The sequence below is a fragment of the Oncorhynchus nerka genome, linkage group LG19 (genome assembly GCF_034236695.1).
Source record: "Oncorhynchus nerka isolate Pitt River linkage group LG19, Oner_Uvic_2.0, whole genome shotgun sequence".
Classification (NCBI taxonomy): Eukaryota; Metazoa; Chordata; class Actinopteri; order Salmoniformes; family Salmonidae; genus Oncorhynchus; species Oncorhynchus nerka.
In genome coordinates, this window is record NC_088414.1 from 46,093,112 (window position 1) to 46,105,611 (window position 12,500).

The window sequence follows — 12,500 nt, forward strand, 5'->3', positions numbered from 1 at the left end:
CAATGTGGAGGCTATATACAGGGTGTTACGGTACAGAGTCAATGTGGAGGCTATATACAGGGTGTTACGGTACAGAGTCAATGTGGAGGCTATATACAGGGTGTTACGGTACAGAGTCAATGTGGAGGCTATATACAGGGTGTACCAGTACAGAGTCAATGTGGAGGCTATATACAGGGTATTACGGTACAGAGTCAATGTGGAGGCTATATACAGGGGGTACCGGTACAGAGTCAATGTGTAGGCTATATACAGGGTGTTACGGTACAGAGTCGATGTGGAGGCTATATACAGGGTGTTACGGTACAGAGTCAATGTGGAAGCTATATACAGGGGGTACCGGTACAGAGTCAATGTGGAGGCTATATACAGGGGATACTGGTACAGAGTCAATAACGAGGCTATATACAGGGTGTTACGGTACAGAGTCAATGTGGAGGCTATATACAGGGGGTACCGGTACAGAGTCAATGTGGAGGCTATATACAGGGTGTTACGGTACAGGGTCAATGTGGAGACTATATACAGGGTGTTACGGTACAGAGTCAATGTGGAGGCTATATACAGGGTGTTACGGTACAGGGTCAATGTGGAGACTATATACAGGGTGTTACGGTACAGAGTAAATGTGGAGGCTATATACAGGGGGTACCGGTACAGAGTCAATGTGGAGACTATATACAGGGGGTACCGGTACATAGTCAATGTGGAGGCTATATACACGGGGTACCGGTACATAGTCAATGTGGAGGCTATATACAGGGTGTTACGGTACAGAGTCAATGCGGAGGCTATATACAGGGTGTTACGGTACAGAGTCAATGTGGAAGCTATATACAGGGTATTACAGTAGAGTCAATGTGGAGGCTATATACAGGGTGTTACGGTACAGAGTCAATGTGGAGGCTATATACAGGGTGTTACGGTACAGAGTCAATGTGGAGGCTATATACAGGGTGTTACGGTACACAGTCAATAACGAGGCTATATACAGGGTGTTACGGTACAGAGTCAATGTGGAGGCTATATACAGGGTGTTACACTACAGAGTCAATGTGGAGGCTATATACAGGGTGTTACGGTACAGAGTCAATAACGAGGCTATATACAGGGTGTTACGGTACAGAGTCAATAACGAGGCTATATACAGGGTGTTACGGTACAGAGTCAATAACGAGGCTATATACAGGGTGTTACGGTACATAGTCAATGTGGAGGCTATATACAGGGTGTTACGGTACAGAGTCAATAACGAGGCTATATACAGGGTGTTACGGTACAGAGTCAATAACGAGGCTGTATACAGGGTATTACGGTACAGAGTCAATGTGGAGGCTATATACAGGGTATTACAGTAGAGTCAATGTGGAGGCTATATACAGGGTGTTACGGTACAGAGTCAATAACGAGGCTATATACAGGGTGTTACGGTACAGAGTCAATGTGGAGGCTATATACAGGGTGTTACGGTACAGAGTCAATGTGGAGGCTATATACAGGGTGTTACGGTGCAGAGTCAATGTGGAGGCTATATACAGGGTATTACTGTACAGAGTCAATGTGGAGGCTATATACTGGGTGTTACGGTACAGAGTCAATGTGGAGGCTATATACAGGGTGTTACGGTACAGAGTCAATGTGGAGGCTATATACAGGGTGTTACGGTACAGAGTCAATGTGGAGGCTATATACAGGGTGTTACACTACAGAGTCAATGTGGAGGCTATATACAGGGTGTTACGGTACAGAGTCAATAACGAGTCTATATACAGGGTGTTACGGTACAGAGTCAATAACGAGGCTGTATACAGGGTATTACGGTACAGAGTCAATGTGGAGGCTATATACAGGGTATTACAGTAGAGTCAATGTGGAGGCTATATACAGGGTGTTACGGTACAGAGTCAATGTGGAGGCTATATACAGGGTGTTACGGTACAGAGTCAATGTGGAGGCTATATACAGGGGGTACCGGTACAGAGTCAGTGTGGAGGCTATATACAGGGTATTACGGTACAGAGTCAATGTGGAGGCTATATACAGGGTATTACTGTACAGAGTCAATGTGGAGGCTATATACAGGGTATTACTGTACAGAGTCAATGTGGAGGCTATATACAGGGTGTTACGGTACAGAGTCAATGTGGAGGCTATATACAGGGTGTTACGGTACAGAGTCAATGTGGAGGCTATATACAGGGTGTTATGGTACAGAGTCAATGTGGAGGCTATATACAGGGTGTACCAGTACAGAGTCAATGTGGAGGCTATATACAGGGTATTACGGTACAGAGTCAATGTGGAGGCTATATACAGGGGTACCGGTACAGAGTCAATGTGTAGGCTATATACAGGGTGTTACGGTACAGAGTCGATGTGGAGGCTATATACAGGGTGTTACGGTACAGAGTCAATGTGGAAGCTATATACAGGGGGTACCGGTACAGAGTCAATGTGGAGGCTATATACAGGGGATACTGGTACAGAGTCAATAACGAGGCTATATACAGGGTGTTACGGTACAGAGTCAATGTGGAGGCTATATACAGGGGGTACCGGTACAGAGTCAATGTGGAGGCTATATACAGGGTGTTACGGTACAGGGTCAATGTGGAGACTATATACAGGGTGTTACGGTACAGAGTAAATGTGGAGGCTATATACAGGGTATTACGGTACAGAGTCAATGCGGAGGCTATATACAGGGTGTTACGGTACAGGGTCAATGTGGAGGCTATATACACGGGGGTACCGGCACAGAGTAAATGTGGAGGCTATATACAGGGGGTACCGGTACAGAGTCAATGTGGAGGCTATATACACGGGGTACCGGTACATAGTCAATGTGGAGGCTATATACAGGGTGTTACGGTACAGAGTCAATGCGGAGGCTATATACAGGGTGTTACGGTACAGAGTCAATGTGGAAGCTATATACAGGGGGTACCGGTACAGAGTCAATGTGGAGGCTATATACAGGGGATACTGGTACAGAGTCAATGTAGAGGCTATATACAGGGTGTTACGGTACAGAGTCAATGTGGAGGCTATATACAGGGGTATCAGTACAGAGTCAATGTGGTGGCTATATGCAGGGTGTTACGGTACAGAGTCAATGTGGAAGCTATATACAGGGGGTACCGGCACAGAGTCAATGTGGAGGCTATATACAGGGGGTACCGGTACAGAGTCAATGTGGAGGCTATATACATGGGGTACCAGTACAGAGTCAATGTGGAGGCTCTATACAGGGGGTACCGGCACAGAGTCAATGTGGAGGCTATATACATGGTGTTACTGTAACGAGTCAATGTGGAGGCTATATACAGGGTATTACGGTACAGAGTCAATGTGGAGGCTATATACAGTGTATTACGGTACAGAATCAATGTGGAGGCTATATACAGGGTGTTTCGGTACAGAGTCAATGTGGAGGCTATATACAGGGTATTACGGTACAGAGTCAATGTGGAGGCTATATACAGGGTATTACGGTACAGGGTCAATGTGGAGGCTATATACAGGGGGTACTGCTACAGAGTACATGTGGAGGCTATTTACAGGGGGTACCGGTACAGAGTCAATGTGGAGACTATATACAGGGGGTACCAGTACAGAGTCAATGTGGAGGCTATATACAGGGGGTACGGTACAGAGTCAATGTGGAGGCTATATACAGGGTGTTACGGTACAGGGTCAATGTGGAGACTATATACAGGGTGTTACGGTACAGAGTCAATGTGGAGGCTATATACAAGGGGGTACCGGTACAGAGTCAATGTGGAGGCTATATACAGGGGATACTGGTACAGAGTCAATGTAGAGGCTATATACAGGGTGTTACGGTACAGAGTCAATGTGGATGCTATATACAGGGGGTACCGGCACAGAGTCAATGTGGAGGCTATATACAGGGGGTACCAGTACAGAGTCAATGTGGAGGCTATATACAGGGGGTACCGGCACAGAGTCAATGTGGAGGCTATATACATGGGGTACCGGTACAGAGTCAATGTGGGGGCTATATACAGGGGGTACCGGTACAGAGTCAATGTGGAGGCTATATACAGGGTGTTACGGTACAGAGTCAATGTGGGGGCTATATACAGGGGGTACCAGTACTGAGTCAATGTGCGGGGGTACAGGTTAGTCGAGGTCATTGAGTATATGTAGGTAGGGGTAAAGTACCTATTCATAGATAATAAACAGCAAGTAGCAGCAGTGTAAAACCAAATGGGAGGGGGGGGGGTCAATGAAAATAGTCTGGGTGGCCATTTGATTAGTTGCTCATCAGTCTTATGGCTGTTTAGAAGCCTCTTGGACCTAGACTTGGTGCTCCGGTACCGCTTGCCGTGCGGTAGCAGAGAGAACAGTCTGTGACTAGGGTGGCTGGAGTCTCTGACAATTTTTAAGGCCTTCATCTGACACCGCCTGGTATAGAGGTCCTGGATCGCAGGAAGCTTGGCCCCAGTGATGTACAGGGCCGTACCCACTACCCTCTGTAGTGCCTTGCAGTCAGATTCCAAGCAGTTGCCACAACAGGCAGTGATGCAACCAGTCAGGATGCTCTCAATGTTGCAGCTGTGATCACACAGTCGTCCGGAATAGCTGGTGCATTCATGCATGGTTCAGTGTTGCTTGTCTTGAAGCTAGCATTGAAGGCATTTAGCTCGTCTGGTCGCCTCGGCGTCACTGGACAGCCGGTTTCTCTTTGTAATCCGTAATAGTTTGCAAGATTCAATCTTAGTCCTGTATTGATGTTTTGACTGTTTGATTGGGATTTCTTATAAGCCTCCAGGTTAGAGTCCCACTCCTTGAAAGCAGTAGCTCTATCCTTTAGCTCAGTGCGGATGTTGCCTGTAATCCATGGCTTCTGGTTGAGTTATGTAAGTACGGTCCCTGTGGTCACGATGCCTCTCTTTGCCGAATGGAGAGCGTTGTGGTGCCATATTCTTTCCATTTTTAATAATGGATTTAATGGCGCTCCGTGGGATGTTCAAAGTTGTGATATTTTTTTATAACCCAACCCTGATCTGTACTTCTCCACAACTTTGTCCCTGACCTGTTTGGAGAGCTACTTGGTCTTCATGGTACCACTTGCTTGGTGGTGGTGGCCTTTCAGAACACAGATAGCTTTGTACGCCTCTCTGTGCCTCTCCCTCTCCGAGGGAATAATGGTGGTCTAGAGTTGTTTTTCTTCTGGTTGAAATGAGGCAAAACGGGATTTAAGTTTTCCTGCATTAAAGTCCCCGGCCACTAGGAGCGCCGCTTCCGGGTGAGCATTTCTTATTTGCTTATGACCCTATACAGTTCATTGAGTCTGGTCTTAGTGCCAGCATCGGTTTGTGGTGGTAAATAGACATCTAAGACAAATAGAGAGGAAACTCTCTTGGTAGATAGTGTGGTCTACAGCTTATCATGAGGTACTCTAACTCAGGCGATGCAAAACCTTGAGACTTCCTTAATATTAGAGATCGCGCACCAGCTGTTGTTAATAAAGAGACACAGACCGCCACCCTTTGTCTTACCGGAGGCAGCTGTTCTGTCTTGCCGATGGTGCCAGGTTTCCTCCAGATGTGACGCTTGGCATTCAGGCCAAAGAGTTCAATCTTGGTTTCATCAGACCAGAGAATCTTGTTTCTCATGGTCTGAGAGTCTTTAGGTGTCATTTGGCAAACTCCAAGCGGGCTGTCATGTGCCCTTTACTGAGGAGAGGCTTCCGTCTGGCCATTCTACCATAAAGGCCTGATTGGTGGACTGCTGCAGAGATGGTTGTCCTTCTGGAAGGTTCTTCCATCTCCACAGAGGAACTCTGGAGCTCTGTCAGAGTGACCATCGGGTTCTTGGCCACCTTCCTGACCAAGGCCCTTCTTCCTCGATTGCTCAGTTTTGCCTGGCGGCCAGCTCTAGGAAGAGTCTTGGTTGTTCCAAACTTCTTCCATTTAAGAAAGGAGTCCACTGTGTTCTTGGGGACCTTCAATACCTCGACACAATCCTGTCTCTAAGCTCTACAGACAATTACTTAGACCTCATGGCTTGGTTTTTGCTCTGACATGCACTGTCAACTGTGGGACTTTATATAGACAGGTGTGTGCCTTTCCAAATCATGTTCAATCAATAGAATTTACCACAGGTGGACTCCAAGTTGTAAAAACATCTCAAGGATGATCAATGGAAACAGGATTCACAAGAGCTTAATTTAGAGTCTCATAGCAAAGGGTCTAAATACTTCTGTAAATAAGGAATTGACTCTTTTTTTATTTTATTCATCTGTAAAAATGTCTAAAAACCTTTGTTTACTTTGTCATTATGTGGTATTGTGATGTCATTATGTGGTATTGTGATGTCATTATGTGTTTTTACGTCGTCATTATGTGGTATTGTGATGTCATTATGTGGTATTGGGATGTCATTATGTGTTTTTACGTCGTCATTATGTGGTATTGTGTGTAGATTGCTGAGAAAAAAAGACATATTGAATTAATTTTAGAATGAGGATGTAACGTAACAAAATGTGGAAAAAGTCAAGGGGTCTGAGTACTTTCCTGAAGACACTGTGTGTGTGTGTCCATGCAGTGTCTATGTGTATGTGTGATGTGTGCGTGTTCCAAGGTTGTGAGGCTGAGTGATTGACAGGTCTACTGATCAATGGTATTGATAGGATTCAGGCCTTGTGTTTTCTGCCTCCTCCTGGTAGGGTAATTACAAGACTTTAACATCCTGCTCACTCATCCCGCCTCTGGTGAGTGTATGAGACTGTGTGTGTATGAGACTGTGTGTGTATGAGACTGTGAGTATATGAGACTGTGTGAGTGTATGAGACTGTGTGAGTGTATAAGACTGTGTGTGTATGAGACTGTGTGTGTATGAGACTGTGAGTGTATGAGACTGTGAGTGTATGAGACTGTGTGTGTGTGAGACTGTGTGTGTATGAGACTGTGAGTGTATGAGACTGTGAGTGTATGAGACTGTGTGTGTATGAGACTGTGAGTGTATGAGACTGAGTGTATGAGACTGTGAGTGTATGAGACTGTGTGTGTGTGAGACTGTGTGTGTATGAGACTGTGAGTGTATGAGACGGTGAGTGTATGAGACTGTGTGTGTATGAGACTGTGAGTGTATGAGACTGTGAGTGTATGAGACTGTGAGTGTATGATACTGTGTGAGTGTATGAGACTGTGTGTGTATGAGACTGTGTGAGTGTATAAGACTGTGTGTGTATGAGACTGTGTGTGTATGAGACTGTGAGTGTATGAGACTGTGAGTGTATGAGACTGTGTGTGTGTGAGACTGTGTGTGTATGAGACTGTGAGTGTATGAGACTGTGAGTGTATGAGACTGTGTGTGTATGAGACTGTGAGTGTATGAGACTGTGAGTGTATGAGACTGTGTGTGTGTGAGACTGTGTGTGTGTGAGACTGTGTGTGTATGAGACTGTGAGTGTATGAGACTGTGAGTGTATGAGACTGTGTGTGTATGAGACTGTGACTGTATGAGACTGTGAGTGTATGAGACTGTGAGTGTATGATACTGTGTGAGTGTATGAGACTGTGTGTGTATGAGACTGAGTGTATGAGACTGTGAGTGTATGAGACTGTGTGTGTGTGAGACTGTGTGTGTATGAGACTGTGAGTGTATGAGACTGTGAGTGTATGAGACTGTGAGTGTATGAGACTGTGTGTGTATGAGACTGTGTGTGTATGAGACTGTGTGTGTATGAGACTGTGAGTGTATGAGACTGTGAGTGTATGAGACTGTGTGTGTATGAGACTGTGAGTGTATGAGACTGTGAGTGTATGAGACTGTGAGTGTATGAGACTGTGTGTGTATGAGACTGTGAGTGTATGAGACTGTGTGTGTATGAGACTGTGAGTGTATGAGACTGTGTGTGTATGAGGAGACTGAGTGAGTGTATGAGACTGTGTGAGTGTATGAGACTGTGAGTGTATGAGACTGTGTGTGTATGAGACTGTGTGTGTATGAGACTGTGAGTGTATGAGACTGTGTGTGTATGAGACTGTGAGTGTATGAGACTGTGTGTGTATGAGGAGACTGAGTGAGTGTATGAGACTGTGTGAGTGTATGAGACTGTGAGTGTATGAGACTGTGTGTGTATGAGACTGTGTGTGTATGAGACTGTGTGTGTATGAGACTGTGTGTGTATGAGACTGTGTGTGTGTATGCGTTAGGTTTGTTCGATTGAGAAGTGTGTGGGTTTGAGAAAGAGGTGTGTGTGTGTCTATGTGTTTGCAACACATGTGTACTATATGTGTGTGTGTGTGTGTGTGTGTGTCTATGTGTGTGCAATGCATGTGTACTATATTTGTGTGTGTGTGTGTGTGTGTGTGTGTGTGTGTGTGTGTGTGTGTATGTTTAATTGATTGAGAAAGGGCTGTGTGTGTGTTCATGGAAGTGTGTGTGTGTGTGTGTGTGTATGTTTAATTGATTGAGAAAGAGCTGTGTGTGTGTGTGTGTGTGTGTGTGTTCATGGAAGTGTGTGTGTGTACTTGTGTTGTACATTTTATCCGACGATTTTATAATTATAACACCAACGTGTGTTTAATCCAAACTCTGACAACAAAATGGAAAACTTCAGCAACATTGAACCAACATTGAACCAACATTGAACCAACTGTATAAATGAAAAGTAAAGTTCTACGGAAAGCTGTGTTTTTGTTGTTTGTAATAACCGTCAATGTGGCTTCGTTACATAACATGACAACGTTAAAATGGACCTTGAGCTGAATAGGATCATCGGTTGACTAGATGTCTGAGTCTGAGTATTGTAAAGGTTTGTGAGTGGGCTGACTGTGTTATTCTTCATAATTTCAATGGTGTTGTCTGAATGAGATGCTAATTAGATGTCCTCTGTAACTCCGTTGGTCGAGCATGGCTCTTGCGACGACAGGATAGTGGCGTTGCTTTGGCGTCTGCTGAATAGCATGTTATATTATTATATATTATGTCTTCGGGACACATTGGGGATATATTCAGGAAATTTTGCTTGGCTAGCTGCTAGCTTTTTAAAAATAAAATGTTTTTTTCCCAAAGGCCAACCTGGCACAATTAGCCACGACGCCGACGCCGACCAGCTGAGCGGAACATTACATCCGGTAACAAAATCCGTATCAGCCAATTGAAATCGTTAACGCAGTTGGACGTGATCCCAACAATTTCTCACTAAAGAATCCTTAACAGAAGTCTGTTTACGAGAGTCAAATGAACGACATAACGTGGAACAATGGGTCTGGACAATTAGCTCACAGTGTGAGGTGCCTACTTCTTTTGAATTGTGGCTTTTACAATTCATTGTGCTATTGTGTTGTAGAGGGAAAGTGCAGTCATCATCACCATGAAAATGAATATTATGAATTCAAAAATCCTTGTTTTACAAACACACTGCTAGTAAATTATATTATATATTATATCAAATAAATCATGTGTAAATGTAGGCCTACATCATTCAATACGCATTACTATAAATATCTACTTTGTCACTTATGCTATTTGTCTTGAGGACCAGCATAGGAGCGATACTCCCCCATGTGGGTTTGTTATTGTCTTGAGGACCAGCATAGGAGCGATACTCCCCATGTGGGTTTGTTATTGTCTTGAGGACCAGCATAGGAGCGATACTCCCCATGTGGGTTTGTTATTAGTCTTGAGGACCAGCATAGGAGCGATACGCCACATGTGGGTTTGTTATTAGTCTTGAGGACCAGCATAGGAGCGATACTCCTCCATGTGGGTTTGTTATTGTCTTGAGGACCAGCATAGGAGCGATACTCCCCATGTGGGTTTGTTATTAGTCTTGAGGACCAGCATAGGAGCGATACGCCCCATGTGGGTTTGTTATTAGTCTTGAGGACCAGCATAGGAGCGATACGCCCCCATGTGGGTTTGTTATTGTCTTGAGGACCAGCATAGGAGCGATACGCCCCCATGTGGGTTTGTTATTGTCTTGAGGACCAGCATAGGAGCGATACTCCCCCATGTGGGTTTGTTATTGTCTTGAGGACCAGCATAGGAGCGATACGCCCCCATGTGGGTTTGTTATTGTCTTAAGGACCAGCATAGGAGCGATACTCCCCCATGTGGGTTTGTTATTGTCTTGAGGACCAGCATAGGAGCGATAAGCCCCATGTGGGTTTGTTATTAGTCTTGAGGACCTGCATAGGAGCGATACTCCCCCATGTGGGTTTGTTATTGTCTTGAGGACCAGCATAGGAGCGATACTCCCCCATGTGGGTTTGTTATTGTCTTGAGGACCTGCATAGGAGCGATACTCCCCCATGTGGGTTTGTTATATGTCTTGAGGACCAGCATAGGAGCGATACGCCCCCATGTGGGTTTGTTATTAGTCTTGAGGACCAGCATAGGAGCGATACGCCCCATGTGGGTTTGTTATTAGTCTTGAGGACCAGCATAGGAGCGATACGCCCCATGTGGGTTTGTTATATGTCTTGAGGACCTGCATAGGAGCGATACGCCCCCATGTGGGTTTGTTATTGTCTTGAGGACCAGCATAGGAGCGATACGCCCCCATGTGGGTTTGTTATATGTCTTGAGGACCTGCATAGGAGCGATACTCCCCCATGTGGGTTTGTTATTGTCTTGAGGACCAGCATAGGAGCGATACGCCCCATGTGGGTTTGTTATTGTCTTAAGGACCAGCATAGGAGCGATACTCCCCCATGTGGGTTTGTTATTGTCTTGAGGACCAGCATAGGAGCGATACTCCCCCATGTGGGTTTGTTATTGTCTTGAGGACCAGCATAGGAGCGATACGCCCCCATGTGGGTTTGTTATATGTCTTGAGGACCAGCATAGGAGCGATACGCCCCCATGTGGGTTTATTTGTCTTCATCATCATCATCAGTCTATAACGAATGCTGCATCAGGATATGAAGCAATATTTTTGTAGGGTATTGATTCTTACGTGTGTTTGTATGTGTGTGTGTGTTTGTATGTGTGTGTGTATTTGTATGTGTGTGTGTGTGTTGTTGTTGTGTGTGTGTGTGTGTGTTTTTGTATGTGTGTGTGTGTGTGTTTTTGTATGTGTGTGTGTATTTGTATGTGTGTGTGTGTGCGTGTGTGTGTGTTTTTGTATGTGTGTGTGTGTGTTGTTGTTGTGTGTGTGTGTGTGTGTTTTTGTATGTGTGTGTGTGTGTGTTTTTGTATGTGTGTGTGTTTTTGTATGTGTGTGTGCGTGCGTGTGTGGTTAGGTGTCCTCCAGTCAGGGGCGGAATGGCCATCTGACATTTCAGACAAATGCCTGGCCCCAGTGTCCCAGTCCGCCCCTGGCCCCAGTGTCCCAGTCCGCCCCTGGCCCCAGTGTCCCAGTCCGCCCCTGGCCCCAGTGTCCCAGTCCGCCCCCTGGCCCCAGTGTTCCAGTCCGCCCCTGGCCCCAGTGTGTCTGGTCCCATTCCGTCCCTGGCCCCAGTGTGTCTGGCCCCAGTGTGTCTGGTCCCAGTCCGTCCCTGGCCCCAGTGTGTCTGGTCCCAGTCCGTCACAGGCCCCAGTGTGTCTGGTCCCAGTCCGTCCCTGGCTCCAGTGTGTCTGGTCCCAGTCCGTCCCTGGCCCCAGTGTGTCTGTTCCCAGTCCGTCCCTGGCCCCAGTGTGTCTGGTCCCAGTCCGTCCCTGGCCCCAGTGTGTCTGGTCCCAGTCCGTCCCTGGCCCCAGTGTGTCTGGTCCCAGTCCGCCCCTGGCCCCAGTGTGTCTGGTCCCAGTCCGTCCCTTGCTCCAGTGTGTCTGGTCCCAGTCCGTCCCTTGCTCCAGTGTGTCTGGTCCCAGTCCGTCCCTGGCTCCAGTGTGTCTGGTCCCAGTCCGTCCCTGGCCACAGTGTGTCTGGTCCCAGTCCGTCCCTGGCTCCAGTGTGTCTGGTCCCAGTCCGTCCCTGGCCCCAGTGTGTCTGGTCCCAGTCCGCCCCTGGCTCCAGTGTGTCTGGTCCCAGTCCGCCCCTGGCCCCAGTGTGTCTGGTCCCAGTCCGTCCCTTGCTCCAGTGTGTCTGGTCCCAGTCCGTCCCTTGCTCCAGTGTGTCTGGTCCCAGTCCGTCCCTGGCTCCAGTGTGTCTGGTCCCAGTCCGTCCCTGGCCACAGTGTGTCTGGTCCCAGTCCGTCCCTGGCTCCAGTGTGTCTGGTCCCAGTCCGTCCCTGGCCCCAGTGTGTCTGGTCCCAGTCCGCCCCTGGCTCCAGTGTGTCTGGTCCCAGTCCGTCCCTCGCTCCAGTGTGTCTGGTTCCAGTCCGTCCCTGGCTCCAGTGTGTCTGGTTCCAGTCCGTCCCTGGCTCCAGTGTGTCTGTTTCCAGTCCGTCCCTTGCTCCAGTGTGTCTGGTCCCAGTCCGTCCCTGGCCCCAGTGTGTCTGGTCCCAGTCCGTCCCTGGCCCCAGTGTGTCTGGTCCCAGTCCGTCCCTGGCTCCAGTGTGTCTGGTTCCAGTCCGTCCCTTGCTCCAGTGTGTCTGGTCCCAGTCCGTCCCTGGCCCCAGTGTGTCTGGTCCCAGTCC

General features: G+C 47.2%; 1 protein-coding gene across 2 annotated transcripts in view; it reads right to left on the minus strand.

Moving 5' to 3' along the window:
* Positions 1-12,500, minus strand: part of cadm2a (cell adhesion molecule 2a) — a 783,895-nt gene that overhangs the window by 148,647 nt on the left and 622,748 nt on the right. The window lies entirely within an intron of this gene.